Consider the following 7877-nt stretch of genomic DNA (forward strand, 5'->3'; position numbering starts at 1 on the left):
GGCTATAAGGAATGTTGAGGGGATTGAGAATAAATAGAATTGTAGAGAACAACTAGGCTTCAAATGATCCCAGAACTCAGGGCCCCAGATTCCTAAACCCTCTCCAGTTGCTAATGAAACAGCTGTCCTCCCATATGAGTTTTTCAAGAGACACATGTGCATAGGCTCAGGAACACTTGATGAAAATGACTTTGGATCCCAAACCTCAGTATTGATCTCTAGGGAGCCAGACTGGATCTTATTGGTTACATCACCTTAACTTGCTCCTCTGGCTAAGGCTTACACTTTAAGTGCAGAATAAGTCCTTTGTGCTTCTTCCCTAGGTCAGAACAACCAATATCTCACACATACATGGCCACTCCCACGTCTGTGGCTCCAGTGGATACAATCGTATGCTACCCAGACCTCCCTTCAGGACCCACACATGCCATCCCCCCAAGTGCCAGGAATCTTGGCTGCTGATGGCTTACAGTTGCATCCTTCTCCAAGGTTACAGCCCTCCAGGGTCAGTGTTGGGGAGAGCTGGGGAAAGGGGTTAGTGTTCAGGCCTGGCACTTTGGCTGATTTGGGACAGCCAGTTCCAGATTCCCCCATGAAATTGGCCAAGGCCCCGCCAATGTCTCCTATTACCTCCCTCGTTTCCTTACAAGTGTTGTTCTTAGGGATACTTCCTGCAAGCAAGTCTCAGAATCTCAGAGTCAGTTTTTGTGGAATCCACCTAAAACAGTAGCCATTTAGGAATATATTGCTAATTAATCACGTTGCTTGCTTTCTCTTGCTGAGCAAGATTAAATCGTGAGGGTCCTCAAAATAGCCTTCTATATAATTACAAAAACAAAAAAATGCAGTGATAAGTTCAAACCCATTTATCATCCCTGCTCCAAGCCCTCACTTTAATATCACTTCTTCTTTTTTTTTTTAAATATCAGTTCTCTAAACCTTAGTGTTCTAGTGGCAGGAAGAGACAAGGAGAGATAAGCCTAAGGAAAGAGCATCAAGGAAAAAGGGGGCTACTTGAATTTAGCTTGAGCAAAGCCAATCTAAATTGTTTTCCTCCAATTATCCATGGGTCCCCTACCTAGGTGGGAAACAGCCCTGAGCCAGTCAGCTATTTAGGGGAAGCCAATCCAAGTGGATCAGTCGAACAAGAGGACCTGTCACTTACTTTCAACAGCTCTACTGTCTGTCACATCAAATTTCCACCACTCCCTCACACCAGAGCCATAAAATATCCTTGGCCTTGACCATTCATGCAAAGATCCAAGAACTATCCCTTGAGGTCAACATGGACTAAAAATCTGGTGAACTGTGGTCTGTTCCCAGCACTTCCAAGAAAATCTGCTTATATTAGAATAAGACACTGGGTGCTAGCTTGCTCAGTTATGAAATATCTTGGTTAAACAATAAGAACCTAAATACTTGCTTCATTATGAGACCTTAGTAAAAATCCTTTGGTATCTCTGAACATTGTTTCTGAATCTATCAAGTGGACTGTATTTGTCAGAGATTTTGGTTGTGATGTCAGAAACACAACAGAAAATATCTTATACAGTCACTCCAAGCTCACATCTTTCTAGTTCAACAACTCCAGAGGAAAACAAGCTTCTGTCTTCAGAAGCGACTCTGAGTAGTGAAGCTGGGGTCACGAGTCACAAATCATCCCTGAGACTATCACTGTGGCTGGCTAGAGTCCATATACCCTTAGAGTCAGGGAGGAGGGGACACCTCTATCGGCATCGCCACTGGTACTACATAGAAGAGTAAGATGGCTTTCTTCAAGGAAAGATACTGGTAAAAAACTTGCTTACTAAAACAATGAAGATGATGAGAGTGATGATAATAATAAGGCCTACACCAAGGCACTTAATTATAAGTTTTCGGAAAACTGGGGATAAAGGAAGGACTTAGTTAATTTTGGATGCTTACATGCTGTCGCTTCAATTATGTCTGACTCTTTATGATCCTATGGACCGTAGCCCGCCAGGCTCCTCTGTCCATGGGATTCTCCAGGCAAGAATACTGGAATGGGTTGCCATGCCCTCCTCCAGGGGATCTTCTCGACTGAGGGATCAAGCCCAAGTCACTTACGTCTTCTGCATTGGGAAGCGGGTTCTTTACCACTAGCACCACCTGGGAAGCCCAGTTTTGGATAATCATCATCAAAAATACTCCTTGCTGAGGACTGAGATGATCATGCATGTGTTTCCTGCAAAAGTGGTGTTTTCTGCAAATGTTCTCTTCTTTTATTGAAAGCCACTATTATTTTCCTTCCTTCTGCCCCTTGAATTCTGCCCGCCATAAAATAATAAGCCAATCTCTTTTCTCTTGCCAGCAGAAAACTGTCAAATATTCAGGGGACTCATTCACAGAGTAGAATTCTCAAAGGAAAGATCTGGAGTCCTGTTGCATACTAGGGTTGGCTAAACTAGTTAACGAACCTCAGCCAAGTGATGCTTTTAAATTCATAACTCAATTGGAACATAAAGGTGTCCTTCTCTTGAAAGGCTATTTTTCAAACCCTCTAATGAAAAAGCTAGGGAATATTGCTATCAATTCTGCCTTTCCTCCCCAAGCAAATAGCATTCCTCCACCTTGAACAGATGGGGCTCTGTGTGATAAATGGCCCAGTGTTTCAGTCCAGCAGCGGATGGCACTGACGTCTTGTCCCCAGTGTTTATAAGCTGGGCTGTCCCTCTGCCTTCGTTTCCTTAAGAACTCATAAGCAGCAGGGGTTTGTTCCAGCCCGCCTTGCATTCCAGCCATTCTTTAGGATAATGATGAGCAGGGTGAGTGCCTTCTAGGAAGGATTCTGGAGAGAATGGAGGTGCGGAGGAGGAAAGAGCACAGCCTTTCACGCCTGCACTGCTTTAGTGCTCGCTATATTAATAGCTCGGGCACTGACTGCTGCGCTGAATTGCTATTCCCAGAGGGTTCAGCTGGGTTTCCATTTACAGAGGCAGTTCTAACAAAGAGGGTACACACACATGCACGCTACACACACACACACACACACACACACACACACTACACACATGCCACTATTCCTGTTCTTCCAACTGTCTCCTGATGGTCTTCTCTGGAGGCCCCCAGACTCACCATCATTACTAAAAAGAATGTCAATCACCACCGAGTGAGAAAATCACCATCTCTTAACAAACATCAGACCAGAGTGTTTGCTGTTCTAATGATTTCACCTGCATTGGATGGAGCTTAGAATATGATTAACATGGCATCAAACTCCCCATTGTCATGCTCTTGCAAATAAGGGCAGACTGCAGCAGCTCCCTTCCAAAGGAGAAGGGATAGGCTATGTGACAGCAAAGGAAAGAGCCACTTCATTCTGGAGCAAAGGGATCAGTGTCCATTTCCAGCCTGTGATATGTTCCCTGTGATGTTGAATATACTTCATAAATATTGTGGGTTGGTTCAAAACCAATGACATTTGCATAGTTCTGCATATAAATACCTTTGGATACAATTTTCCTTTCTGCCTCTGTTTGACACTCATTAAACAAACAAAAAACATGTAATGAGGATCAGTTGCCAAGGGCATAATGTACATGATCTCTAAACAGTGAACCTCAACAAATCTTTCTTGATAGGCCCTGAATGCTAGGTGCAGGGGATTCTAGCCCTCATGGAGCTTCCGGTTGGATCATTTAACGTGTCTCATGAGTGTGGAATCCAGGTTGCCTGGGGTCAGAAGTGGGAGGAGCGGCTCTTCAAGAAAGACAGTACTGCGGAATTCTCTGGTTTTCCAGGGGTTAGGACTGGGTGCTTTCACAGCTGTGACCTGGGTTCAATCCCTGGTCTGGGAAACTAAGATTACTAAAGCTGGACACAAACCATCCCAACTAGTGTGGCCAAAAAAGAAAGAAAGAAAATATAAATTTACTATGCCAAACTAAAGTTGAACCGTTTTATGAAGACCTACAAGACCTTTTAGAACTAACACCCAAAAAAGATGTCCTTTTCATTATAGGGGACTGGAATGCAAAAGTAGGAAGTCAAGAAACACCTGGAGTAACAGGCAAATTTGGCCTTGGAATGCGGAATGAAGCAGGGCAAAGACTAAGAGTTTTGCCAAGAAAATGCACTGGTCATAGCAAACACCCTCTTCCAACAACACAAGAGAAGACTCTACACATGGACATCACCAGATGGTCAACACCGAAATCAGATTGATTATATTCTTTGCAGCCAAAGATGGAGAAGCTCTATACAGTCAACAAAAGCAAGACCGGGAGCTGACTGTGGCTCAGATCATGAACTCGTTATTGCCAAATTCAGACTTAAATTGAAGAAAGTAGGGAAAAATGCTAGACCATTCAGGTATGACCTAAATCAAATCTTTTATAATTACACAGTGGAAGTAAGAAATAGATTTAAGGGTCTAGATCTGATAGATAGAGTGCCTGATGAACTATGGAATACGGTTCGTGACATTATACATGAGACAGGGATCAAGACCATCCCCAAGAAAAAGAAATGCAAAAAAGCAAAATGGCTGTCTGGGGAGGCCTTACAAATAGCTGTGAAAAGAAGAGAGGCAAAAAGCAAAGGAGAAAAGGAAAGATACAAGCATCTGAATGCAGAGTTCCAAAGAATAGCAAGAAGAGATAAGAAAGCCTCTTCAGCAATCAATGCAAAGAAATAGAGGAAAAGAACAGAATGGGAAAGACTAGAGATCTCTTCAAGAAAATTAGAGATACCAAAGGAACATTTCATGCAAAGATGGGCTCGATAAAGGACAGAAATGGTATGGACCTAACAGAAGCAGAAGATATTAAGAAGAGGTGGCAAGAATACATGGAAGAACTGTACAAAAAAGATCTTCACGACCCAGATAATCATGATGATGTGATCACTAATCTAGAGCCAGGAATCTTGGAATGTGAATTCAAGTGGGCCTTAGAAAGCATCACTACGAACAAAGCAAGTGGAGGTGATGGAATTCCAGTTGAGCTATTTCAAATCCTGAAAGATGATGCTGTGAAAGTGCCGCACTCAATATGCCAGCAAATTTGGAAAACTCAGCAGTGGCCACAGGACTGGAAAAGGTCAGTTTTCATTCCAATCCCAAAGAAAGGCAATGCAAAAGGATGCTCAAACTACCGCACAATTGCACTCATCTCACATGCTAGTAAAGTAATGCTCAAAATTCTCTAAGCCAGACTTCAGCAATACGTGAACCGTGAACTCCCTGATGTTCAAGCTGGTTTTAGAAAAGGCAGAGGAACCAGAGATCAAATTGCCAACATCCACTGGATCATGGAAAAAGCAGGAGAGTTCCAGAAAAACATCTATTTCTGCTTTATTGACTATGCCAAAGCCTTTGACTGTGTGGATCACAATAAACTGTGGAAATGTCTGAAAGAGATGGGAATACCAGACCACCTGACCTGCCTCTTGAGAAATCTGTATGCTAGGTCAGGAAGCAACAGTTAGAACTGGACATGGAACAACAGACTGGTTCCAAATAGGAAAAGGAGGACGTCAAGGCTGTATATTGTCACCCTGCTTATTTAACTTCTATGCAGAGTACGTCATGAGAAATGCTGGACTGGAAGAAACACAAGCTGGAATCAAGATTGCCGGGAGAAATGTCAATCACCTCAGATATACAGATGACACCACCCTTATGGCAGAAAGTGAAGAGGAACTAAAAAGCCTCTTGATGAAAGTGAAAGTGGAAAGTGAAAAAGTTGACTTAAAGCTCAACATTCAGAAAATGAAGATCATGGCATCTGGTCCCATCATTTCATGGGGAATAGACGGGGAAACAGTGGAAACAGTGTCACACTTTATTTTGGGGGGCTCCAAAATCACTGCAGATGGTGACTGCAGCCATGAAATTAAAAGACGCTTACTCCTTGGAAGAAAAGTTATGAGCAACCTAGATAGCATATTCAAAAGCAGAGACATTACTTTACCAACTAAGTTCCGTCTAGTCAAGACTATGGTTTTTCCTGTGGTCATGTATGTATGTGAGAGTTGGACTGTGAAGAAGGCTGAGCGCCGAAGAATTGATGCTTTTGAACTGTGGTGTTGGAGAAGACACTTGAGGGTCCCTTGGACTGCAAGGAGATCCAACCAGTCCATTCTGAAGGAGATCAACCTTGGGATTTCCTTGGAAGGAATGATGCTGAAGCTGAAACTCCAGTACTTTGGCCACCTCATGCGAAGAGTTGACTCATTGGAAAAGACTCTGATGCTGGGAGAGATTAGGGGCAGGAGGAGAAGGGGACGACCGAGGATGAGATGGCTGGATGGCATCATGGACTCAATGGACGTGAGTCTGAGTGAACTCCAGGAGATGGTGATGGACAGGGAGGCCTGGCGTGCTGCGATTCATGGGGTCGCAAAGAGTCGGACATGACTGAGCGACTGAAGTGAACTGAACTGATGCCAACTATTTATTTGAATGAATGTAGAAATTAACAAAAATTTGTAAAAGAGGCCCATCTGAGTGAAAGACCCATCTAATAAGCCTTAAGGCTCAAATGTTTCATGATAAATCCTCTGATGGGAAGTTAGGTATATCTTATCTCAGTTTGGGGCTTCCCTGGTGGCTCAGTGGTAAGGAATCCACTTGCAATTTAGGAGATGCAGTTTCGAGCCCTGGGTAGGGAAATTAACCTGGAGAAGGACCTGAACCCACTCCAGTATTCTTGCCTGGGAAATCCCATGGACAGAGGAGCCTGGTGGGCTTTAGTTCTTGGACTCGCCAAGAGTCAGACACAACTGAGCACTTGCTAAGCTAAGTCACTTCAGTTGTGTCCGACTCTGTGTGACCCCATACACGGCAGCCCACCAGGCTCCCCCATCCCTGGGATCCTCCAGGCAAGAACACTGGAGTGGGTTGCCATTGCCTTCTCCAATGCAGGAAAGTGAAAAGTGAAAGTGAAGTCACTCCAACTGAGCACTAAACAGCCACAATATCTCAGTTTTACAGATATGGAAAACTCATACTCTGTCAATCGATGTCTGATTTGGGTTCAGTAAGACAAAGCATTCCACTACTTGTCAATTGGGGAAGTATAATCAAGGACCAGAGGGTATCCAAGTGGAAACTGCTCTTCCTCAGTCAAGGCACAGCTCAGATCCTGCTGGCAGGGAAAACAAGAGGCTGCCCAGACATCTCTGCTTCCATCCAAACCAGGGGACAGTTTGCCCCTCAAAACATTTATCACAGTCTTTGGTCTTATTTTCCATGGGGTTCTGGTCCTGGCAATTTGGATATTTCTGACTTTCATTGTGGCTGAATGTGCTCAGTTACTTCAGTCGTGTCCAACTCTTTGCAACCCCGTGAACTGTAGGCTGGGGCTCCTCTGTCCATGGGTTTCTCTGGACCAGAATACTGGGGTGGCTTGCCCTGCCCTCCTCCAGGGAATCTTCCTGACCCAGGGATTGAATATGCATCTTCTGAGTTTCCTGCCTTGCAGGCAGATTCTTTACCACTGGCGACTCAGATGATAAAGAATCCACCTGCAATGCAGGAGACCCAGGTTCTATCCCTAGGCTGGGAAGGTCCCCTGGAGAAGGGCATGGCAACCCACCGCAGTATTCTTGCCTGAAGAATCCCATGGACAGAGGAGCCTGGCAGGCTACAGTCCATGAGGTCCCAGAGAGTCAGACACGACTGAGCGACACTTCTTTACCGCTAAGCCACTGGGGAAGCCCCTCACTGCGGTTGGGCCTGGTTTAAAATTCCATATCTGGCCTTCTGTGACTGGTGTGTAGAATAAAGAAGATGGACTAGGTTATCATTTCCCAAACTTTTCCTCAGAGCATCAGACCTACAGGATGTGTACAAACACGGATAGCCTTTTGTATGCTTTACGACCTTGTAACCGAAAGTGGTGACAATCTCTAGG

Source organism: Ovis aries, chromosome 20 (genome assembly GCF_016772045.2).
Source record: "Ovis aries strain OAR_USU_Benz2616 breed Rambouillet chromosome 20, ARS-UI_Ramb_v3.0, whole genome shotgun sequence".
Lineage (NCBI taxonomy): Eukaryota > Metazoa > Chordata > Mammalia > Artiodactyla > Bovidae > Ovis > Ovis aries.